The sequence below is a fragment of the Anabrus simplex genome, chromosome 6, assembly GCF_040414725.1.
Source record: "Anabrus simplex isolate iqAnaSimp1 chromosome 6, ASM4041472v1, whole genome shotgun sequence".
Lineage (NCBI taxonomy): Eukaryota > Metazoa > Arthropoda > Insecta > Orthoptera > Tettigoniidae > Anabrus > Anabrus simplex.
Window position 1 is genome coordinate 191624253 of NC_090270.1, and position 23519 is coordinate 191647771.

Sequence of the window (23519 nt, forward strand, 5' to 3'; positions counted from 1 at the left end):
ATTGAAAATAGAAGCAGTGCAGCAGGCAATTGGTTTTTGATAGAATTTAAAAAGTTTGTGACTGTACTACACAACTGAGTTTGGTTCATAAAGGGCAGTTTTTTTTGTTTTTTTTTTTTTTCCTTTTTCACTATATTGGGAGCATTCTAGATTATAATTGATGGATGCATATAATTCTTTAGGTAGCAACAACTTAAACGTTCCATCTCTACTATCTCAAGCTGCAGGGCATGAACCGTAAAATTACTTTCCATGAAGTTTTGTTTCTGTAACATCAGATAGTAATTGATATCCTGTTATAACACAATTTTGTATGTTTAATGAAAATCGGTATGCAAAGTTGGGGAATAAGTTGCTACAATCTAGGCCATAAATAATTTTATTCACACTGAAATAAATGGTAGTTTAGGGGAAGGCCTAAAATTTAACTCTCAAATATTTGTTATTAGTGGTCCTATTTTAATGAAAATTGGTATGCGAAGTTGGAGAATAAGTTTCTACATTGTAGGCTGTAAATGATTTTATTCATGCTGAGTGAAATGGTAGTTTAAGGGAAGGTCTAAAATTTAATTCTCAAATATTTGTTATTAGTGGTCGTATTGATAAATTAAATTTCCAATCATTTATGTCTTATACATTTTTACCGTACTGGCTATGATCACAGAGATATTCATGAATTTGGATTTTTGTTACTAAGTCCATATCAGCGCTGAGTCATGACAACATGGGTAAACGGAATATAATGAAAACTGGTATGTAAAGTCGGAGAATAATGAACTACAATCTACGCTATAAATAATTTTATAAGATGCCGTAATGTCACGGAGTCAAAAGAAAACTAAATGTGAAGGCCTACAATATAGAAAGCTCATAAAATTGATCAACAGTAACATTACATTGAACATTGTTTGTTGTGATGTGCTTTGTGCCTTCTGTTGCCACTCATCTCTGATAGATAGGATTACTGCTGCGTACCGAGTAGTTTTTTTAAAATTTGCTTTAGATCGCACCGACACAGATAGGTCTTATGGTGACTATGGGATAGAAAAGGGCTAGGAGTGCAAAGGAAGCGGCCTTGGCCTTAATTAAGGTACAGCCCCAGCATTTGCCTGGTGTGAAAATGGGAAACCGCGGAACACCATCTTCAGGGCTGCTGACAGTGGGGTTCGAATCCACTATCTCCCGGATACAAGCTCACAGCTGTGCGTTCCTAACCACATGGCCAACTCGTCCGGTCGTACTGAGTGTAACAGCCTGCCTGAATATTGGCAGGAATTAGATTTGGAGTTAGATAACTTTTTTCTTTAGCATCCCATTCCTCTGGTTCATAAATTTTCTGATACTACTGGTGTGTAACACATTGGTTCATCATAGCATTCAAACTATTCAATACCTACTCTGAGGCACTAATTGGAATGAGCAGTGTGCACATTTAACGGAATAATGGCAGATGAGTGTTCACCGCTGTCTGCGGCCTGGTCACTCCAGCTCTGGAACTTTGGACTGTTAGATTGGCACCGTACTACTGTTCGTTAAAAGTGAGAAAATGTGCAGTTTTTCAGTTGATCGAGTATTTTAAATGATAACATTGCTTTTTATCGCTACATTCCTACTGACGTTTCTGTAATGACCTATGTTGTCTTCAGTTAGGAAAACCACAAAGACAGTCTATCTGAGAATCCCGTCGTGAAGCACGGGTATATCGGCTACTTTCTATTAAAATAATTACACTACAATAATTCTAAACTGCGTTCAGATACAATCAAAGACCTCCCCGAATAAGGATGGAACCAACAAATTTAAGTTATATGTTAGTGGAAATAGTATGCTTCATCACACCCCTCTCCTGTGGTATCATCTTATGTCCTACATTTGAACTTCAGGCTGGTTTACAGCTAGCCGAACTTTGTCCTCCGTAGTGAAAGGATTGAGCATCAGTCAAGATGGTGGACAGTGCTTGTATTGGTTCATCACTAGGTGTAATAGATCATTTAAATGAACGCCATATATGAAATCACATCTATGTTTTTAAATATTTTCTTGTCATTTTATTGTTATTGCTTTTATTTTTGTTATTACACTAACGTTATTTGCTATAATATGTGCTCCAAGTGCATGTGCAGGCTTTCTCGTGTTATATACAAATGTAAGACATACTTGCAGATTATTTTCCACTGTATCACTTCCTTGTTCATACTTTATTTTTAAAGCCTTAAGTTATAACATTTGCACAGTTGCACATGCAATTGTTCAGCTAGTGTACACCATAAAATAAACCCCAAAAATAATTTCCCTCTCCCCTCAAAAATTACTGATTTATTAGTTATATCATTATTTCAGGGAGGTCTTCAATTACAAAGGGTTATTGCTATGCCCAAACAGAAATGAAAATTGCCATTAAAAGTTCTAATTCGGAAGAACTATACAAGGATTACACAACAAAGCTCATCATCGCCAGAAGACCTATCTGTGTCGGTGTGACGTAAAGCAAAAAAAAAAAACACAACAAAACTAAATGCATAGATTATTGTAATTATTATTACTATTTTACCCTCCTATGCTCTAATAGAAATGAAAACTGATTAGTTAAATGCTGAAATATTGAAAGGGTTACCATACACAAGAACACAAATGTAGCAGGCAAGATATTATCTATTAAAATAACTACACTACAGTTCACAATTACACTTATGCATGTCCTAATTATAACAGGTTTACTGAAACAGGAGAATTTGAGTTAAAATCTATATAATTGTGAACATGTTGACCACAAACTTTGAAATGGCTGTTATCTGAAAATACTACTTTCTTCCAGTCATCCACATCCCAGTCTTCTTCAGTCACTTTTTGTGTATAGTGTCCATCAGAAGCTGCTTCTTTCCTGGTCTGTGCCCTCTTCTCCCTGCCTCTAACTGTCTGCAGTGAATTGTTGTAATGTGAATATTTTGCCTACTCTGACTTTAATCTTTGTTTAGGGTGACAGCTGAGAGCCTGGGGTTTGTTTTACTGTTCCTAATGAGTAAATGCTCTTTGTTCAGTGTAGTCTTGCATTTCCAAACACCGTTTCCTTCCTTCAGCAATGAAAAGGACGTGGTATCGCAGTATTGCTTCAAAATTGAATTACCCTTAGCCACAACACAACATTGTGAAGCAAATTTGTCTTTGTGTATGCTCAGCTAATGTCACAATTTTTTAACATTTTTGCAGGGTGATATCTGTTATGAATTGGCAGTACAGTAACATGACACAATACTGAAAACATATTGTATATGACTTTACCCAGAGACATTCAAGTAATGCCCAATGATGTTAACAATAATGCTGCCATACACCTACAATGTAATTAATTAGCTTGAAAGTGGAAACAGTATTTAGCATGAATGCACGAATCTGCCAACATTAGTTATCGAAAGTCTTAGAAACGACTGTGTTCAGATTAATTTCCACGCTACTATAAGATTGGGCTACATCAGGGATCTACACTGAGTAAATTCTTATTTATCTGGTCTTAGATCTGGATGTGCTGAGTGGGAATATCCTAGAGGTATGCAGGTGTAAAATGCTATTTGCGGATGATATAGTAATTCTGACAGACACTGTAGAAGAATTACTGGAGCGATTATGGAAATGGGAACACTAAAAAGTGGATGACTGACGGTAAATTCAAGAAAAGAATTGGGCGAGTACATTTTCTCCGCATAGAATCATGGATAAGGACTTAGAAGACGAGAGAGCGAGTACAGATTTCTTGGTTGTTCCCCTCGTAGTAGCTTCTTACGACATGCAGGGGGTACAGATAGTGTATCCTTTGACTCCAGTCACAGGGGAGGTAAAGAGTTATGATAAATCGAAAGAAAAATCAATGTATCTACAAAGGAATGGTAAGGCTCATGAATTGTGAGAAATTGAAAGACATAAACATAACACTATTCTTCTTCCTCTTATTATTATTATTATTATTATTATTATTATTATTATTATTATTATTATTATTATTATTATTTCCACCGCTGTGGTGTTTACCTTAGCCACAACACCACATTGTGTGGCAATTCATCTTTGTAATGTCATAATTTGAAGGCCCTGGGAGTTGACTAGGGTTCACTTGATACAAGATTTTCTCAAGCTCGTAGTTCATGAAGAAAGTGCTACTGACCTAGCATACATAGATAAACGCTGGTTGTCATGGTTACAGTATCGTCGGGAAATTGATGATGTTGATTCCAGATAGATCCCGCTAGGCCAAAAACATATCCACATTAAAACCGAAGTGATGGTGCATAATAAACAGGGACAGGAAATAATAATAATAATAGATGAAGAATGACGATGTAAAAAGGATGTAAGGGAACGGATGAGAGCTGGATGGATGAAATAGAGAGAGATGTCGGAAATTATATGCAATAGGAAAATGCCATTGACACTAAAGGTGAAAACATACAAAACAGTAACAAGATCAATACTAATGGATGGAACAGAAATATGGCCATTATGAAAATGAGAACAGGGAATTTGGAGAGAACTGAAATGAGAATATTATGGTGGGTGATGGGTGTGTCTCTTAGAGGTTAAGAAATGGAGACATTCTGCAAAGAGCTTTATCATCACCAAGAAGGTAGTAAAGCAGATTGAGGTGCAGTGGCAGTTCATACATGAAGGGCTTTCGGACGCTGCCCTGCAGTCTTTTCAAAAACATTTAATGTTATTTCACTCTGTAATTGATTACATAAGGAGATGGACAAATGTAGCAAAGTCCAACTTATGTAGTGTGTTTTTCAGTTGTACAATGTTATCTTTATTATTTCGGCTGTAAGCAGTTTGCTTTTGTATTTTCAAGCAAATGGCAAAGGCTTTCAGAACGTGGCTGCTGTTCAGCAAGCACGATGTTTTCTCTTAAGTCTTCAGATGCTCGGACTGTAGGAGGAGAGCCCTCAGGAGGTCCCTAGACTTAGCAAGTGTGCAGGGTGTGGGAGGAACCTGGAAGGACAATATGGGCTTTTCAGGGGAAGGAAGAGTGCAGGCGGGTGTATGGTCTGTCCGGTGGAGCTCCCATTAAGTCCCTAGGAGTTAGCAAGTGCGCAGGGCGTGGGAGTAGCCTGGAAGTACCATATGGGCTTGTCAGGGAACGGAAGAGTGCAGGCGGGTGTAAGCGCTGAACGGTGGAGCCCTTAGCAACATCACCAACCACTTTACAGTGTACCTAGGCATTTTTCTCCCACGTCTTACATTAATTATTGTTAGAGATTAGTTTGAAAACATTTTACAAAACAGTGAATTCCATTATACTGACTATTTAAACAATTGAAGTTCTATAAAGAAACTAAAATAAAGATTCAAAATGTAACCATAAGGTGACGGCACTATTTGTAGGGTGGTAAATTGTTAAATACGTTGTCATGCTTTGAAATTTGAGCAAGGAGAGAGAAATTTGGGAATGCACTGTTTATTTGTTAGCCTGTTAATATGTGTGCATAAATGCCATTGTAGTGTAGTTAGTTAATGAATGAATGTTGTAGTGAATCATTATTATTATTATTATTATTCATCTAAAAATATCGTGGTGGTGATGGTCAGTGAGGGAAAAGAGATGGCGGCACAGTCCTGCCAGAGTAAAATGTCAAATGAGGTGGTATGGATATGTTATGAGGAAGCAGGATATGGAGCATGGAATATACCATTCAAAGGGAAGAGGTCAGGTAGAAGACAAAATTTGCAATGGAAAGATGAGATTGGAAAGTACCTGAAGGAGAAAGGACTTCAGGAGGAAGACGTAAGGGATAGACAACAATGGGCAAGACTCATTATTGCAGTTGACCCCAGAACTGGGGGAAGATGGTGGTGAAGAAGAAGAAATAGTACAAAATTTACTAATGATTTCTCAAAATCTGAATGGAGCCTTTCAGCATCAGTAGGTTCTGAATGACTTATATACTTACTGCAGAGCTGAATCAAAGTCACAAAAAATTTGGTAATTGGTCCTCTGCAGGCCACCAAGATGCCCTGTAATGGTAATGTCTTTAAGGTTATAGTGTACCTGGAAAAGTGAAAATCCTCAGCCTGTTTCCAGTCATTCGACCAGGTCAGGATAGGAATGAATGAAGTCCCCATCTGGTGGTGAGGATAGGAATTGTACTGGCTGCCGAAGCTTGTTGCACTCTTCTGGAGCAATGATTAATGACTGACAGATGAAATGATATTGGAGAGTGTCACTGGAATGAAAGATGACAGGGAAAACTGGAGTACCCAAAGAAAAATCTGTGCTGCCTCTGCTTTGTCCAGCACAAATCTCACGTGGAGTGACCGGGATTTGAACCACGGAACCCAGCAGTGAGAGGCCGGTGCGCTGCTACTTGAGCCATGGATGCTTTTATAGTGTACCTATTTTTGGAATAATTCATCTTCGTTTTTCTTGGTCTGTTGCAATGACTCATCTCTGTCAGTTTCATAACAATCCTTGTTCAGTTTATGTGTCTTGATCTGTCAACTCATTATGGTATATCACTTTTTTTTCTGCTGCAAAGGTCTCATTTCTTGCAACTATTCTCTATATTTAAAACATTGACATTCAATGCAGTCATTTACAGTACCTGTACTAGGAAAAATTTTCAAATATGATTAGAAACTTCGGTCTTTGTTTATAATGTTGAGATGCCTGGGTGTGTCATGTTTTCTTGGAGAGCAGAAAAGAGACTTCTGGTTAATCCTTTAAGATATTTTGATAATGAAGTGTATTTCTGAAATTTAAAGAAGTTTAGAATTTAAAAAATAAGTGAATATACCTACCAAGTAGTGAATAAATTGAAAGGGTGCTTGTCATCATTTTGTTAATTTTGTTCAGACAATCTTTTGAATAATTATTAAGAAGAAAGGTTCGTCCAAATGGGCATTAGATTATAAACTAGATTTTACAATAGTCATTCAATGTTCTTGTTCTCGTTCGGCACCCTGTTATATGATATATACCACGCTTTTTACTGCACAGAATACACACACAATTTTCATTAGGTTCGTGATAGGTTTTGTTCACACAAATCTCATGGTGAAAGCCATGAATGGCAAGTAATGTCATATATGTCTTTGCTCTTGGTTTTCTGTGGTCCAGTACCTGTCGAGAATGTTGTCTGTGATGTAGAAATCTGGATCGATTTTTCTCCTCTTGGCTGTTCTTCCTTCTATATGCTTGACATAGCTTCTTGTGGATGGCAGCGACAGTTGTAACCTCAGATCTTCTACATAGAAGGATTCTTTAGCTGTTTCATAAACCAGCCATGTCTGTGCAAATTTTCCCACTCACAATACATGCTTTAAAAATCGACTTTTTACACTCTCAATTTTTGCCAGGTCCTTAATCGACAGTTGTTCCCAAACTACCTGTAAGCCGTAAGTTGCTGTTGGAGATATGGTTGTCTTCAAAAGGGTCATTGCTGTGGCCACGGACAGGTCCGTTATATTCTTGATATTATTAATTGCTTTTATCGCTGCTACTGTTCTCTCTTGTTCATTATGTCGGAATGATTTCGCTGTGATTTGCAGGGTTATTCCTAGATACCTAAATTTATTGACCGTTTCTAGTGGTTGAATAATACAGACTGAAGTTTGTTATTTGTAGCATGATAAGATAATCTGTACATTTCTACCTTAATCCAAATTAATATGAAAAGCCATGTTTCAGCAGAAGTTTGATATGTTTGTTAAGAATAGAATTAATAGGGCTCAGAAGTTCAGGACACTACTCTACAATGGCATTTATGCTTGGAACTTGAAGACCTATACATTGGCTAAAAAGGACCTATAAAAAGACCTAAAATATCCCTCCCAAAAGATAAGGACCTAACAACTAGCAAAAAAGACATAAAAGAGCTATCCAAATTCATAATTTCAGTTTTAATTACATATTTAATGAAGGAATACAGTATAATGTTTAAAAAATGCAAAATTCTGATGGTATGCAACATACAATGCAAAACTATGAGTGAAACTTCTTTCACACAGTAGATATTTTTTGATTAACTTTTTTTTTTTTTTTTTTTTTTGCTATTTTGCTTAACGTCGCACCGACACAGATATGTCTCATGGCGACGATGGGATAGGAAAGGCCTAGGAAGCGGAAGAAAGCAGCCGTGGCCTTAATTAAGGCACAGCCCCGGCATTTGCCTGGTGTGAAAATGGGAAACCACGGAAAACCATCTTCAGGGCTGCCGACAGTGGGGCTTGAACCCACTATCTCCCGATTACTGGATACTGGCCGCACTTAAGCGACTGCAGCTATCGAGCTCGGTTTTTTTTATTAACATAATTTAAAAAGGAATTCTATGTTTGTTAAAAAAAAGTACTTACAGAATTTAGACTGAAATATTTTTTCCACCTAGAATGAATTTAGTGAACCCGTAATAGACATCCTGGAGAAATAAACTGAAATTAGTGTAACTGAAATCATATTTGGCTTGACCACACATTGGTTGCAGAAATTGAAATTCTGTAACCTTACCTCGGTCCTCTCCAGGTTCTTAGGCGTAAAGGATCATCGGTTTTCAGATAGCACGTTACAAAACATTGAGAAACTTCCCTCCACATCAACTGATGTTAAGCGTTCATACTTCAATCAAGTAAGATCTTCCTCTTCAAAAACGCTCGCATCCAAATTTTCTCCTTTTATATTTCACTTATTTTGCATATAATTTTATACCCCTGGATTTTTTCAAGCACTACTTTGATTTTTATTTCGTTTTAATTTCATTTCTCTCATTTCTATGATTCAAATGTTCAAATTTTTTCAAGCACTACTTTCATTCTTTTATTTTGTTTCAATTTAATTTCTCTCGTTTCAGATATGGTTCAAATGTAGTATGTATTTACTAGTGTCCAAAGACGAGACCGAACATAATATATGTTCGTCCTAGATCATTGTGGGCCAGAAAATGGTGGGTTTTATTTGTCTTCTTTGCCTTTTTTGGCGTTTTATTACCTTATTGGCCCTTTTTTAACCAGTTTTTAGGTCTTAACAGCTGCTTTTTACAACTTTTCTTTTATTATATTTTTACTGCCCATTCTCAATTTGAATCATCCATCTCCATGGCTAAATGGTTAGCGTGCTGGCCTTTGGTCACAGGAGTCCCAGGTTCGAATCCCGGCAGGGTCGGAAATTTTAACCGTTCTTGGTAAATTTTGCTGGGTGTATGTGTCGTCTTCATCATCATTTCATCCTCATCATGATGCGCAGGTCGCCTAAGGGAGTCAAATCAAGAAGACCTGCATGTGGTGAGCCAAACTTGTCCTCGGACACTCCTGGCACTAAAAGCCATACGCCATTTCATTTCATTAGTTCAGCCAGTCGCTAAGGGTGGGAATTCTCGCTTGAGAGTCTTGAGGCTGATGGCCAAAATCTCAAGTATTTTGTAAACCCTCCCGAGTCAAAGTGATTAGTGAAGAGCTTTCTAGGTGTATGTGAGAATTACAACATGCTATAAACATTTCTCGTTAAAAGTGCGAGAATTGAGCTATTTTATATTTTAAACAATCATGTTTTCAAATAATCTGTCGCAATACACGTGCTACTTCTTTCAAGAATTTCTTGCCTTCTTAGTACTGTATATTGAGTTGCCTTTGTTAATATTATAACTTATTTGCAAAAAAGAAATAAAATACAACAAAGCTTGTTTAGGAACTCTTCGAAAACAAACTAAATGTAATTGACATTAAATAAAAATTGAGTCTTATTATTCATTTGAAGGATGTTTTCTCTTTCCGAACAAGTGGTTTGGGTCATGTAGCTATCAGCTTGCATTTGCGAGTTAGTGGTTTCAAACCCCACTGTTAGCAGCCCTGAGTATGGTTTTCTGTGTTTTCCCATTCTCACACCAGGCAAAGGCTGTACCTTAAGGCCATGGTCACTTCCTCTCTACTCCTAGCCCATTGTTGCCATAAGACCTATCTGTGTCTGCGTCATGAAGCAAATTGTAAAAAAAAGTTTTCTCTTGATTTTTTTTTTTACAATATCTTTGTATGTAACTAAAATTATAACTACTTACCCGCAAAAAAAGAAAAAAAAGTTAGCCCATCTGGTGGCCATGATCATGATCTATGTGGTCTGATACCATTGGTCAAAAATATTTTCACCATCAGAATGTTGGCTGGCAGGGTAGGAGAGGTGGTGGCATACAATTCTAATCACTAGCTTGCGTGCCAAAAGCCTGGATTCAATTCCAAACCTCTCTACAGTGTTCATATGGAGTGAGGGCACATGACATTGTTGAAGGACATTTGTCCGTCAGATGGGGGTGTTAAGCGTTCAGCAGACCCCTTGGTGCTATTCGACAGGAGTAGGCTATGTGTTGGCGCTGGGTTTCACCCTCTCCCTTCCTTCTATCATATATTACGTCATTTATTTCATCTCGTTAACTCTTCTGATGTGGTTGGCGTCAGGATGGGCATTCGGTTGCAAAAACTAGCTATGAAGATTCATCTCACTTCATACTGGACCTTGTAGAGCAACGGGGCAAGGGTTGGACATACATACATACATACATACATACATACATACATACATACATACATACATACATACATACATACATACATACATACACACACACACACACACTGAGTGGCCAAAAGTCACAGGAAGGGGTGTCACATTAGAAATTGCGCCGTGTATGACCCCTGAGCATTGTGGTTAGCTGCAGCGTAGCTGAGCAGTCTGTCGCAAGCACCAGTGTCATGAAGATAGCAACACGTCGTGAGTTAACCGACTTTGAGTGTGGAATGATCATTGGCGCTCAGCGCTTGGGTCATAGCATTGCGGAGATTACACGTGAATTTGGGTTTCAGAGGACAGCAGTGTCGAGGGTGGATCTTCAATATCACAGAGAGAATGTTACCACCCGCGTAAACCACCACACGGAAAGACCACAGGTGTATAACGAACGGACATCACGTCGCCTCCTCAGAACCATACTGGGTGCTTGATGGGCTAATGTGAGTCAGATCACCACCGACTTGAATTTTGGGAGTCAGAAACCCATGTCTACCAGGACTGTAAGGAGGCAACTGCACCACATAGGCTTCACCAACTCGTATCCCTTTTGCTGACACCACAACATAGAGCTCAACGACGTGCATGGGCCTGCGAACATCGGGAATGGACCATGGTACAGTGGCGACGTGTGGTATGGTCCGATGAATCCCGGTTCCAGTTGTATTGAGCTGATGGGCGCGTGAGAGTGTGGCATATACTGCATAAAGCTGTGGATCCTGCTTGTCAACAAGGTTGTGTTCAGGTGGCAAGTGGCTGAGTTCTGGTCTGGGTGACATTCTCATGGTCGCAATTAGGCCCCATTGTCTGGCTACAGGGAGTGCTGACTGGTGCACATTATGTGGGCATTCTTTCAGACCATGTGCATCCCTTTCTGGCCCTAGGGTACGTACCTTGATGGAGATGTCATGTTTCAACAAGACAGTGCGCCATGTCACCACTCTGTGGTGGCATGCAAGTTGTTGGAGGAGCTCACCAGGGAAGTTACTACCCTGGATAGGCCCTCCAGATCCCTCCAGATCTTAATCCAATCGAGCATTTCAGGATGCTGTCGATGCTGGTGTACGCTCCATGAACCCTGCACCAAGTACACAAGACCAGTTGTGGACAGCAGTGCAAGATGCGTGGTTCCAGATCCCTCCCGAATGATTTCAACAACTTGTAGAGTCGATGCCTCACCGTATTGCTGCCATGTCTTCCCATGACTTTTAGCCACTCAGCATATATACATACATTAAAAAAAAATAGGAATGAAGAAGAACAGAATGTAATTTAAGCTACAATGCAGGCTGCCAAGTAGAACAACTGCTAGTCGATGCTGGACTGCTTTGAATTGAAGTATGGCTTTTTGAATGGGGAATCTTGCCCAATATATTCCTACTTTCTAAACTAATACATTGCGAATAAACATTACACCTGCCTTTGCTAGTGTTAGAGTATACTATGTCTTGTGGTATAAAATGAAAAATTAGTCACTTTTATTGACCTGTCTCAGTCTCATCCTTGGTATTGACAGTATGGATATGACTGAAGCATGAGCGATGGTGTTAATGTCATTCAGTGTGCTAGCTGTCCCTATTATGAATCGTGTGAGATTGTCACTCATCAGGTTTGTTGGTTCATGCATTTCAGAGGGCTTGGTATCAGAAATATACCAACAAAAAATGTCAGGGATGCTCTTCGTGTTGTTTAGAATGATGGTGCAATCAGATTAGTGGAGAGAATTTTTATTTCAATGTCCGACTCGTTGGCTGAATGGTCAGTGTACTGGCCTTCGGTTCAGAGGGTCCCGGGTTCGATTCCCGGCAGGGTCGGGAATTTTAACCAGCATTGGTTAATTTCTCTGGCACAGGGGCTGGGTATATGTGTAGTCTTCATCATCATTTCATCCTCATCACGACGCGCAGCTCGCCTACGGGAGTCAAATCGAAAGACCTGTACCCGGTGAGCCGAACATGTCCTCGGACACTCCCGGCACTAAAAGCCATACGCCATTTCATTTCATTTACGAGGAAATGAAGTTGCTTTGGTACTTCCGGGCGCGCAATTCAAATTGATAAATTTCCCATAACTGCACACACAGTACCAGAACACACTGTAATTAAGACGCACTTGTCAGTCAAGGAATGCACCAGATCCTTTCTCCTCTCACCTGTTGGTTGCAGTAACGTCCTTTATTATTTAACATGCTCGAAGATGCAACGCTGCCGCCCCACGATTGTGTATTCCTTCACTCACAACATTGTAAATGGAAAGAAATATTATAGTAGATGTTCAATATGCCCCCCCCTCCTACTTCGATGCACAGTTCCCAACAGTGTAGTAGTGACCTTTGGAGTCTGTTCAGGATGTGTGGTGCATTGCGAATGACCTAGAAAGCTGTCTGTATTCTTGGTACTAATTCATCTTCTCTTTCTATGGGGTTCACATGGTAGTCATTTTGTGCAGAACAAACTGTACACTGCCTACTGGGGCTGGGAAGCAACTAGGCGAAACAAGAAACTTGTACATTTGCACTGAGCATTACCTCTGTCTCCCACTTCCTATTACCCCTCCCTTCTCTGCCCTCCTCTAATGCACAGCAACAGGCAGTGGTTGGCTCTCTGGTATAGCAAATACGGCAAGTTAGTCACTTTGAATTGCACGCCCAGAAGTAACAAAATAACCTTGAAAAGAAAAGTTTCTCTGCCAATCTGATAGCACCATTGTTCTTAACATAACATACAGAGAATCACTGATTTTTTTGTTGGTTTAGTTCTGATACACCCTGTATAACAGCAACTTCTGGCTCGGTGAGAAATGCAGTGGAGAACTACTTCACTCCCCATTTCCCTTGTACGCCTCATCATTGATGCCGTTGATGGCAGAGCTGTTGAGGATCCAGTCAGCCTTTTGGACGAGGACTCGACATACTTACAAATATTATATTGCACTTTATTTTCTGGGATTTCTGTGAGATTCTCTCAGGCCCATGACTCTCTATTGGTAGTGATACAATACATGTACGCTAAAAGTACACTTCTGGACTATGAAAATAGTGCTCAAAATATGATCAGATGGTATTGAATTTTTAGTGAGTTAGTGGTACATGGTCACAAAAGCAGAGCAGCAGGACAACTACGTATCGATCTGTGGTACGCAGCCTGGTCATATTCAATAATATCTCGCATCCTTTTGCACTGCCATATATGCTGCAACATGGTTGGGCATGGAGTCAGCAGAAGCTGAATGTTGTCCTGAGGCAGACAGAACCCACAATTGTTGAGAGTATGTTCCAAATACCGGATTCTGTGGCATGGCGGTGGCTAATGTTTCAATTGGTCTTCACACATGCATAATTATTGGGGCATGTCAGAGACGTGAGCAGGCCATGGTCGTATATGAACATGATGAAGCCAGTCTTGGATGACCCCTGCCATATGTGATCAGGCATTATCAAGCTGGAATACCACACCTGGAATCCCAGCCAGAAATGGAAGCAGGTGGAGGCGTCGGATCTCGTCTACATATTGCTGGGTCATCAATGTTCCACATACTGTAATACTACGAGAGCAGATTGGCTATCGTAAGTTATGGCTCCCCAGATCATAATGCCTGCCATGGAGGAAGTATGCTGCTTGATAGTGAGGTTGGAATTGTGGCATTCACCATAGGCCCTCCACACCTAGCCCAATGATCATCAGTCCCCATAATGTTGTGGCATTCATCACCAAACACCATACATAGTCAGTCTGTGATTTTCCACCTTTCTCTGGTCAGATATCTCTGCAAATGGAGCTGCAACTCTTGCAGAGTTAATGGTAGCATACGTAATTGGCACTGGGATTGCAGATTCACTTCTGCAAGGTGTCTGGAAATGATTCATGGGCACACAGGAACCCCCCACAATGGTCAGTATCATGGACCAGGTTGCCATAAGATCACTCTGCTCATGGCAGATGATTCATTGATCCTTTCAACTGCTGGTCGTCCTTGTCCGACCTGAACCAGTCCTCCAGTCATGGGTGCTTTCACATATCCACTGCTCCTAACAGCTTTGGACAATATGATCCAAATGATCCACATGGTGCGCTATATAACATTACGACCACCTGCATTTTTTAGTCGGATTATGCTTCCTCTCCTGAAGTCCATCAGCTATATAAAGCAACATCTTTGGCATCTTCCCAACATTCTTCTCACTCTGTACATTTCCTTGGTATTGTCTGGCATTTTTTGCGTCTTCGACTGCATATCAGTTTATAAGACTGCTGGTCGATGCTTGTAGCAAGATTGCTGGGTGTGTGGTCAAATGCAAACAAGTGCATACCAGACTGTACTTCTGCTATTTACTGGGTTATTCGTGATGTGCTAAGTTAATTTCATTGTCCAGCAATGAATAATGAGTAAAGCGGAGACTTACAAGATGTACCTCCTTGGCAAGACATTAAGGAGTTCAAGACTTGTGCTTTCATTCCTCATCTCTAGTTGACAACAAGAGAGAGATTCAGCTTTTTGATGTTTTATCTACTTGATACCCAGAGCACTCTATCAGGAATGTCTAGACATCGGATCTTTAGGTCCCAAAAAAAAAAAGTTTTAGGCACCTATATTAGTAGAATAATATATAAAATAGGTTCTTAATGGTTTAAAATAGGCACATTGAAATTCACGAAATACATCTGAAGGAGTACTGTGATAGTAGAAATAATAATAATAATAATAATAATAATAATAATAATAATAATAATAATAATAATAAATTTAAAATAGAGCATGCAAGACATTATAATGTAGCATTTGAATACAATAGTTTAAATCTGGTTGAGATCAAATCACTAGAAGTGGAAAATACACTGACTGAGCAAATGTCATGGGATAGCGGAGCACTGATGTGCAGGTGTGTTGTCTGTGCACCACACACCCCCTGTGTCAGCGGCAGTTGTATAGGAGACCTTGTGAGCAGTGGCTGTGCATGTGAGAGGTGTAACATGGAACGTCGTCGTGAGCTGACACCATTCGAATGGAGTATGGTGTCGGTGCCCGACGGATGGGAAGTGCGATTTCGGAAGTGGTGTGGGAATTCGGCTTCACACGATCCGTGTCCAGTTTGTATCGTGAATGGTTGAATGCGGGTGTCACCGTTCACAACCGGCTGTCCAGCCACCCTCAATGACCATGACCGGCGACATCTGAGACGGATTGTCAATAGTGACAGACGGGCAACCGTGAAACAAATCACGGCTCAATTCAACACAGGCCGTGCTGGACACGTCTCCCAGTGGACAATCCATAGGAACATGGGTTCTATGGCGTATGGGAGCCGGTGCTGCACACGGGTGCCACTGTTAACCCAATGTCATAGGGCACAACGACGCACATTTGTCGCCAGTCACCAGGGATGGACACTGGAACAATGGCGTAACGTGATATGGTTGGACTAATCACGATTTCAACTTCACCATGCCGATGGGAGGCACCGTGTATGGCGCAGATCACATGAAGCGATGGATCCCGCCTGCCTCGAAGGTGTAGTCCAGGGCGCTGGTGTCTCTGTTATGGTCTGGGGTGCATTTTCCTGGTATGAAATGGGCCCCCTAGTTGTTCTGGAAGAGACTTTGAATGGTACGTGGTATGTTGAGCTGCTCGGAGACCATCTCCACCCATTGTTGGCCTTCCAGCGCCCAGACAGTTCTGCAGTGTTTCAAGATGATAACGCGCCGCCACATCGCTCTGACGTCGCTCGGGAATGGTTCCAGGAACATGCAGCGGAGGTCCAACAACAGCCCTGATATGAACCCTATCGAGCATATCTGGGATGTCCTGGAACGCAGGCTCCGTGCCATGGATCCTGCACCCATGAACAGATCAGCATTGGTGGCCGCTCTGCAAACGATTTGGTGTCAGCTGCGTCCAGAGGACTACCAGGGACTTGTCGACTCACTTCCACGGCATTTCACTGCAGTTCGCAGGGCCAGAGGAGGTCCCACACGCTATTAGGTGACTATCCCATGACATTTGCTAAGTCAGTGTAGCTTACAACACACCAACAAATTTACTTACGCACCATTGTCAATCTTGCTGCATTTCCTCCATCATTTTGTGCGCAGTAAATCATTAACAACATTTCCAAACGTTGTGGTGTAAGTTTATGTCTGGACAGGATTAGTTTGAACGTTTTCATCTGACACACTGCTTTTGTAAACACAGACAATGATATAGTGAGACTGAATTTTGACAACTAATTGTTTTGTAGTGTTTCTTAAGAATGTGAAATTAGCACAAATATATGCCAGATCCCTTAGTTTCTTCTCTTGTAGTACATTGTGGGCCATCTTAATACACCGCGAGTCTTCTGAGAAACTGTTTATGTTTTGTGTACAGTGGATGTTCTCACTGTAATATTGAATAGCCTGTAACCATGGACTCCATCTTGTTAAAATAGGTGCTGGAGGCAGGGGCTGATTTAATAATAATGTTATTTGCTTTACGTCCCACTAACTACTTTTATGGTTTTTGGAGATGCTGAGGTGCCAGAATTTAGTCCCGCAGGAGTTCTTTCACATGCCAGTAAATCTACTGACACAAGGCTGACATATTTGAGCACATTCAAATACCATCGGACTGAGCCAGAATAGAATCTACCAAGTTGGGGTCAAAAGGCCAGAGCCTCAACCGTGTGAGCCACTCAGCCCAGCAGGGGCAGATTTGCGCACTTTTTTTTAAATTAAAAGCAGCAACTCTAGTTCCTTTACTGAAGAAATTAAATAATTCACTTTTGGGAACTGATTTCTAATTTCTTCTGCTACTTCATGTAGTGCATGTGCGAGACAAGTAATGGGGATAACGGTAAAACCCATGAATTCCTGGTTTCAAGCTTGTCTTACAACCCCAACACCCACCCTCACGCCAGCGTGGCTTGTGTCACTATCTTAGATGCCTTCTGTGAAAACTTATTTATATAAATATAATAAATGAATAGTATTACTGTTTATTTTATGAAATTTATAAGATTTAAAGCGAAAAGTTCTCATGGGCTCAGGAAGGCAAAAATAGGTTGTAATGTCAAAATAGGTGCATATAGGCACTATAAAATTCCATTTACTGTGGCAGTAGGTATATAATATAATTGTCACAGATAGGCAAAAACCTGAAGATCTGTTGTCTAGTCATGTCTGAAACGGTTAAAAATGTTGAATGGAGTAGCTTCCTTTATGATATTCAATCCTTAGCCAGTGAATACAATAGCAAAACTATATAGACTGTCCTAGCAGAATCACATAACTTGCTGGGCATAAGAATGGGGTATTTGCATTAGAGTCCCAAGGGTGGTTATATTTTCAGCTCTGTCATCTTAGAATTAAGATGGTATAGCACTTAACTAACAAATTTAGAAGGTTGTCTTTGATAACCATTATCGCAAGACAAATCAGGCAAATATTTATTATGTCCTCCTATTCAATACATGTATATCCATCTTAGATGGAATAATTCAATCAGACACACAATGAAAAAGAATATATAAACACATGTGCAACACGATGAAGTTGATAAAATGTAAGGTTGTAGCGTGGTTGAGGACCTCTAAGTCGGGAAGCACAGAAGTTACACAGCAGTGTGTTTTTTCATAACATTCTTTTAACTTTAATTATGTGGTTTTTTTCATATGTTTACTGAAGATGGCGCTAAAATGACCGAAACATGTCTGAATTATTCCATCTAAGATGGATATACAATCATGTATTGAATAGGATGTAATAAATCCTTTTTCCTTTGTAAAGTGAAAACCATCAATATGGATGATTTCAATATCTTGTAAAGACCTTACACTACAACAAGACTGCTTTGACAAAAATACCTGAAAACTTGGGTCATTCCATTTCTGCTAGATGGTAGCCAATACATTTTCTCAAAAGCTTGGAAAAGTACTGCATGTTCAAGTATGAACCCTTTAATACCATTAAAAAAAGTGAAAACAGATTTTCAGTATCTTAAACTGTTCACAACTTATTTGAGGTAGACATTTTAGCTGAATAACCCTGCATAATTTGTGAATAACTGTGGATAGGATGTACACCTACCCGGATACTAGAGGCGTGCATTATTCGAACTTGAGATGGAGCAAGATGTACCTTGCTATATATGCAACCACCATTACGCATGAATCAAACATTTAATCTAAAATGCCTCCGTTTGCTCCAATTCATTCAACAGGGTAGTGATGGGCAATGCTCTCGAGACAGATTCTCCCGTGCTGCGATCTGTGCAACGTCCCAGTAATTGCAAGCGTAAACTTGATAGTATATCATCAGCAGTCCTCATATGTATATGTGAGAGCTGATAAATTTGGTCAAAAGCCTAGAAAAGTACTGCATGTGCAACTATGAGCCCTTTAATACTATTAACGAAAGTTAATAGTTAACGAAAGTGAAAACGGTCCCAAGTTATTTGAGGTGGACATCTTAGCTGAATAACCCTGTATAATTTGTTAATAACTGTGAATAGGATGTACATCTACCTAGATACCTTGCAGTTATTGCTGACAGGGTAGCTTCTTGTGACGCAGGCCAGACCGGAGGTATTCTCTGTGATTCCACTTCAGTAATGTTATGTGTTTTTAAGTGCTAGATCATTCCAGAGGAAGTATTTCTGTTAACGTATTTTACTACTTTTGAATAAACACAGCAGGCTGTGCTATGTGGCATCTCTTTAAAATAACCTACATCCACGACTTACATTGCATTTTGGACATCGTCTTCAAAGTATCACAGACAATTACACAATGCACCGTCACATACCGAAGTATCCAGTTACCACTAAATTTTACACTATTGAGATTCTTCCACCGTTTTGATACTTTATTTTGCCTTTTGGCAAATTTTTTATTTATATGTCAACAATACATGTTTCGTTCCTTATTTAGGAACATCCTCAGCTGTTATAGTGGCTTAGGTGAATGGTTAAGATTTTAAATACATAGATTTACAAATACATTGATTCACTTAAAAACTAAATACAAATTAAGATAGATGATATTAAAAACAATGTGGGGTTAGTGTGTTACTGGTATGAGAGCAGTATCCAGTTATGTCGTGAATACTGTATAACGTAAGGAATTATTTCCTTCGTCACCATAATATCAGTAAACACAAGCACTTGTTAAATGGATATTGAATGAGGGGCCGATGACCTAGCTGTTATAGGCCCCTTTAAACACAAACATCATGATCATCAATGAATATTGAATGTAGGCCTACAGTCAGATAACGATTTACACCTATGGTAGTAGTCAGTTTCTGTAATTGGCCTACTCATTCGTATACTTACCACTTCGTACGATACCAGAATGCATATCCTTTATAATTATATTATACTGCGGCGTAATAGACCTCTGTAGAAATGAACTCCCTAGTCAACATGATGAAGTATTTACGGAATGGAGAAGGCCACTGCATACTCTGTACAAACAACATTCAGCTCAGTCTACATGTAGGCCTACGTTATAATGCGGGGACAACGCTCTAGAAATCTCTCTCAATTTATCGCGAGAAACAGTGCCTGCACTAGTCTCGAGAAATCTCTAGATCCCATCTCACACTGCCAATCACCAAGTTGAGGGCACTCCAGTAATCTTTAGTACATTCTGTAATGGAGTACCATCAAAGACCTTACACTAGAACAAGACAGGACAGTCCTGTGTTGAGGCACTGTAATAAAAGTGGAAGACTGACAGTGCTGCCATCTAGCAGAAGTGATGTAATGACAGCCACAAAAAAAGACCTCACTATAGAACATGAAACCATAATGGTTATTAAAAATTAACATTGTGTTGACTTTAAAAATATTGTTTGCTGTAATTTTTGTCCATAAAATCTGTTTTGTTTTGGAGATATTGTTAAAAATTTGGCGTTAATGTTACTAATCCATAAGGAGGTGTACATTCCTTTATGAATTAGTAACATTGCATTTTATTTGTATGCAAGAACTTATTCTAATATTTACTTTTTTCTTTTTTTCTCTGAACAGGAAACTCTGCAAATCATAGAAGTTTCAACGTAGGGGCTGGACACTTGAAAAGAGGTGTTGGACTTAGGGTATATTTTTAGGTGATTTTTGGCTCAAATTTCAGTTTATTTTGTATATTTATTGCAGAAATTGCTTGAATTTCTCATTTTTTATGTATTTATTCATTTAATTGTAAAAAAATGTATAATTTTTGTATGCAATGATAAACTTGAAAAATAAACTAAGTCCAAAATGTAAACAGTTTTCTTTTACCTTAAATTCCACTTTAATTTTCACATCTAAATGTGGCAAGTTGTTTAAGAAACCTTTTTTGGAGTATTTATAATTAAGAGTTGTGAGGGAAAGGTTTTTGAAACAAAGACCCATTTAAGCTTGTCATAATTTATTTTCACTATTGTATACAAGTCTGAAAGCACAAATTTAATGTATAATCAATTCATGTTAATAGTTTTCACAATATATACATTCATAATATGTATGGTTTCAAACAATATATTCATTATTTCTAGCAAGTCTGAAGATAATCCAGAATAGACATTCTATGGCATTATGCACCAATTAACTTTTAATCATGATCAGTAACATTAAATGCTTAAATATATTAAGGAAAATTATCTTCCAGGCTTATAGGCCATAATTCAATTAGTAGCTCCCACTGTTTCACCAGAAACAGTGACTGGCATATTCAAAGTATCTGCTCTCTCCTAAGGTCAGGAGAACGTGAACCAAATTTGACAAGCTATAATCCTGGAACAAAAAAAAAAAAAATGGAATGGCATATGGCTTTTAGTGCCAGGAGTGCCCAAGGACAAGTTCAGCTCGCCAGATGCAGGTCTTGATTTGACGCCCGTAAGCGACCCGTGCATCGTGATGAAATGAAGACGACACATACACCCAGCCCCAGTGCCAGCAGAATTAACCAATTATGGTTAAAATTCCCAACTCTGCCAGGAATCAAACCCGGGACCCCTGTGGCCAAAGGCCAGCACGCTAACCATTTAGCCATGGAGCCGGACACCCTGGAACATAATTTCATTATTAAAGATGCTGGCCATGAAAGCTTAAGCTTTAAAAATTTATAGGAAAATATATAGAGATGTCTTAACTATAATTGGTACCAGTACAGCAGTGCTACAACCTTCATTTGAACATTCTATTATTCCAAAGATTAAGGCATCAAGTCTGTATGGTGTGACAACATGGTTATCCAGTTCAAGTCCCATTGGCCAGCAAGGTGGAGAGATGGTGTTATAATTTCTAATCAGATTTCATACCAAAAGCTTGTGTTCGTATGGAGTGAGGGCATCTGACAGAAATGTTGGACCCCTTGTTATTCAACAGGAATAGGCTATATACTGACAAGTCTTTCACCCTCTCCCTACCTCATCTTGCACTGAGACGTGCTGGTCGGCCATCGGTCAAACAAAGATCCGCACCAGGCGAGCTGAACATGTCCTCCGACATTCTTAATACAAAGCCATACACTAAATAAATTATATATCTGCTATTTATCCTGTCAAGTTTCATTGTTTAATCAAATAAGCATTCTGTATTGTGAACTTCCTCATCAACTGCTGCCAACAAGGTTTAGACTAAAAAATTCTTATATTTTTGTACTGAGTTCAGTAATTGGTTTTCCACCAACAGGATGAGTCAGGTTTTCTCAGGCACTACCATTACTCCACATCCACTCCAGCAACAAAGCTCTGGAAATTAAGAGAAAGAAAAAAAAAAATCAATATTTTGTGAAAAATCTTATTTCATGAAATAGTAATAATGTACAATACCATTAAGGATTATACTTGTTCATATAAAAATGTATTCCTAGAAATATGAATTTGTGTTAGTAGTCAACTTATTTCATCAAGTCCATCTTACTTCTATTAATTTTTCTGAAGATAATCTATTTTTAAATTAAACAATTTTCATAATCTGTAGGTGTCCAAGATACCGATCTTATGTAATGTAAATAAGATTTTATTTGTAAAACTAGCAAAGGAACTTGCCCTGGCTTCATACAGAAGCAGTTTTGAATTTATGGACATAGGCCACAAATTTTTTCCTGAAGTGTGTACTGTACTTAGCTGTGTATAATGTTTATCCAAGACCCTTTCAGCCACTACCTGTTAGCTCACTCCTTCCTCCCTGTACTATACTTAACTATTCCTTTGTTTTCACTAAAACTACAATAACTTGAACCATACATGCAAATTACATGTTGTAAAGGCTTTTAATTGATAAGATTGAGGTGTAAACAATTTGGTAAGTATGATAACTCGCAAAATACAGTGGGATGCAATGAAACTCTTACATCAGCAAAATATCTTTGAACATTTACCAACAAATATATAATTTTTTACTACAGTATTCAAAATTAACAAATTTATTTCATCTACAACAAATTAGAAAGCTTTTCTCAAACATACACAAAAAGAGATCACAGTGAAACTTACACCTGTGCTAGGTCCTTGGAACTCTGATTAAGAAACAAGCACCTACAAACTATTTTGTTGGATATCCCTTGGCTCATCTAACATCTCAAACAGGCACGCATGGATCGTACCAATTTTAAGCAGTATGACGGACTTGTTTTCTTCATTCACGCATAAAGCAGCTTTCAAGTCATCTTTGTTTTATATCTTATGTTTCCTTATTGCCACTTTTAAGTTATGCCACAAGTTCTCTATCATTTAAATCTGGTGACAGGAATGTTTCCAGCACCTTCAGACAGTTATACAGGAGCCACATTCTCACTATGTGAGCTTTATGCTTTGGATCATTATCCTGATAATACTTGTATTGGTCATGTATTCCAAGTTTTTGAACACTAGCAGGCAAATTGTTTTTCAGTGTGTTCAAATACACATTTTTATGCATCATCCCATTAACATCCATATCCCACTAGCTGTCATATACCCCAGATATTAACACCACCTCCACCGTATTTATCACTTTGACGCATGTTGCTAGGTTTTAGCTCTTC

General features: G+C 39.0%; 2 long non-coding RNA genes across 2 annotated transcripts in view; one reads left to right on the forward strand and one right to left on the reverse strand.

Annotated features, from left to right (window-relative positions):
- Positions 1–20688, forward strand: part of LOC136875645 (uncharacterized) — a 46132-nt gene extending 25444 nt beyond the window's left edge. The window contains exon 3 of the long non-coding RNA XR_011018430.1: positions 20537–20688. This is a non-coding gene — a long non-coding RNA (uncharacterized lncRNA). The remainder of the gene's footprint in view (positions 1–20536) is intronic.
- Positions 20689–22107: 1419 nt separating this feature from the next.
- The window catches only part of LOC137501319 (uncharacterized), a 39424-nt gene continuing 38012 nt past the window's right edge, over positions 22108–23519 (reverse strand). Inside the window, exon 3 of the long non-coding RNA XR_011018461.1 lies at positions 22108–22242. This is a non-coding gene — a long non-coding RNA (uncharacterized lncRNA). The remainder of the gene's footprint in view (positions 22243–23519) is intronic.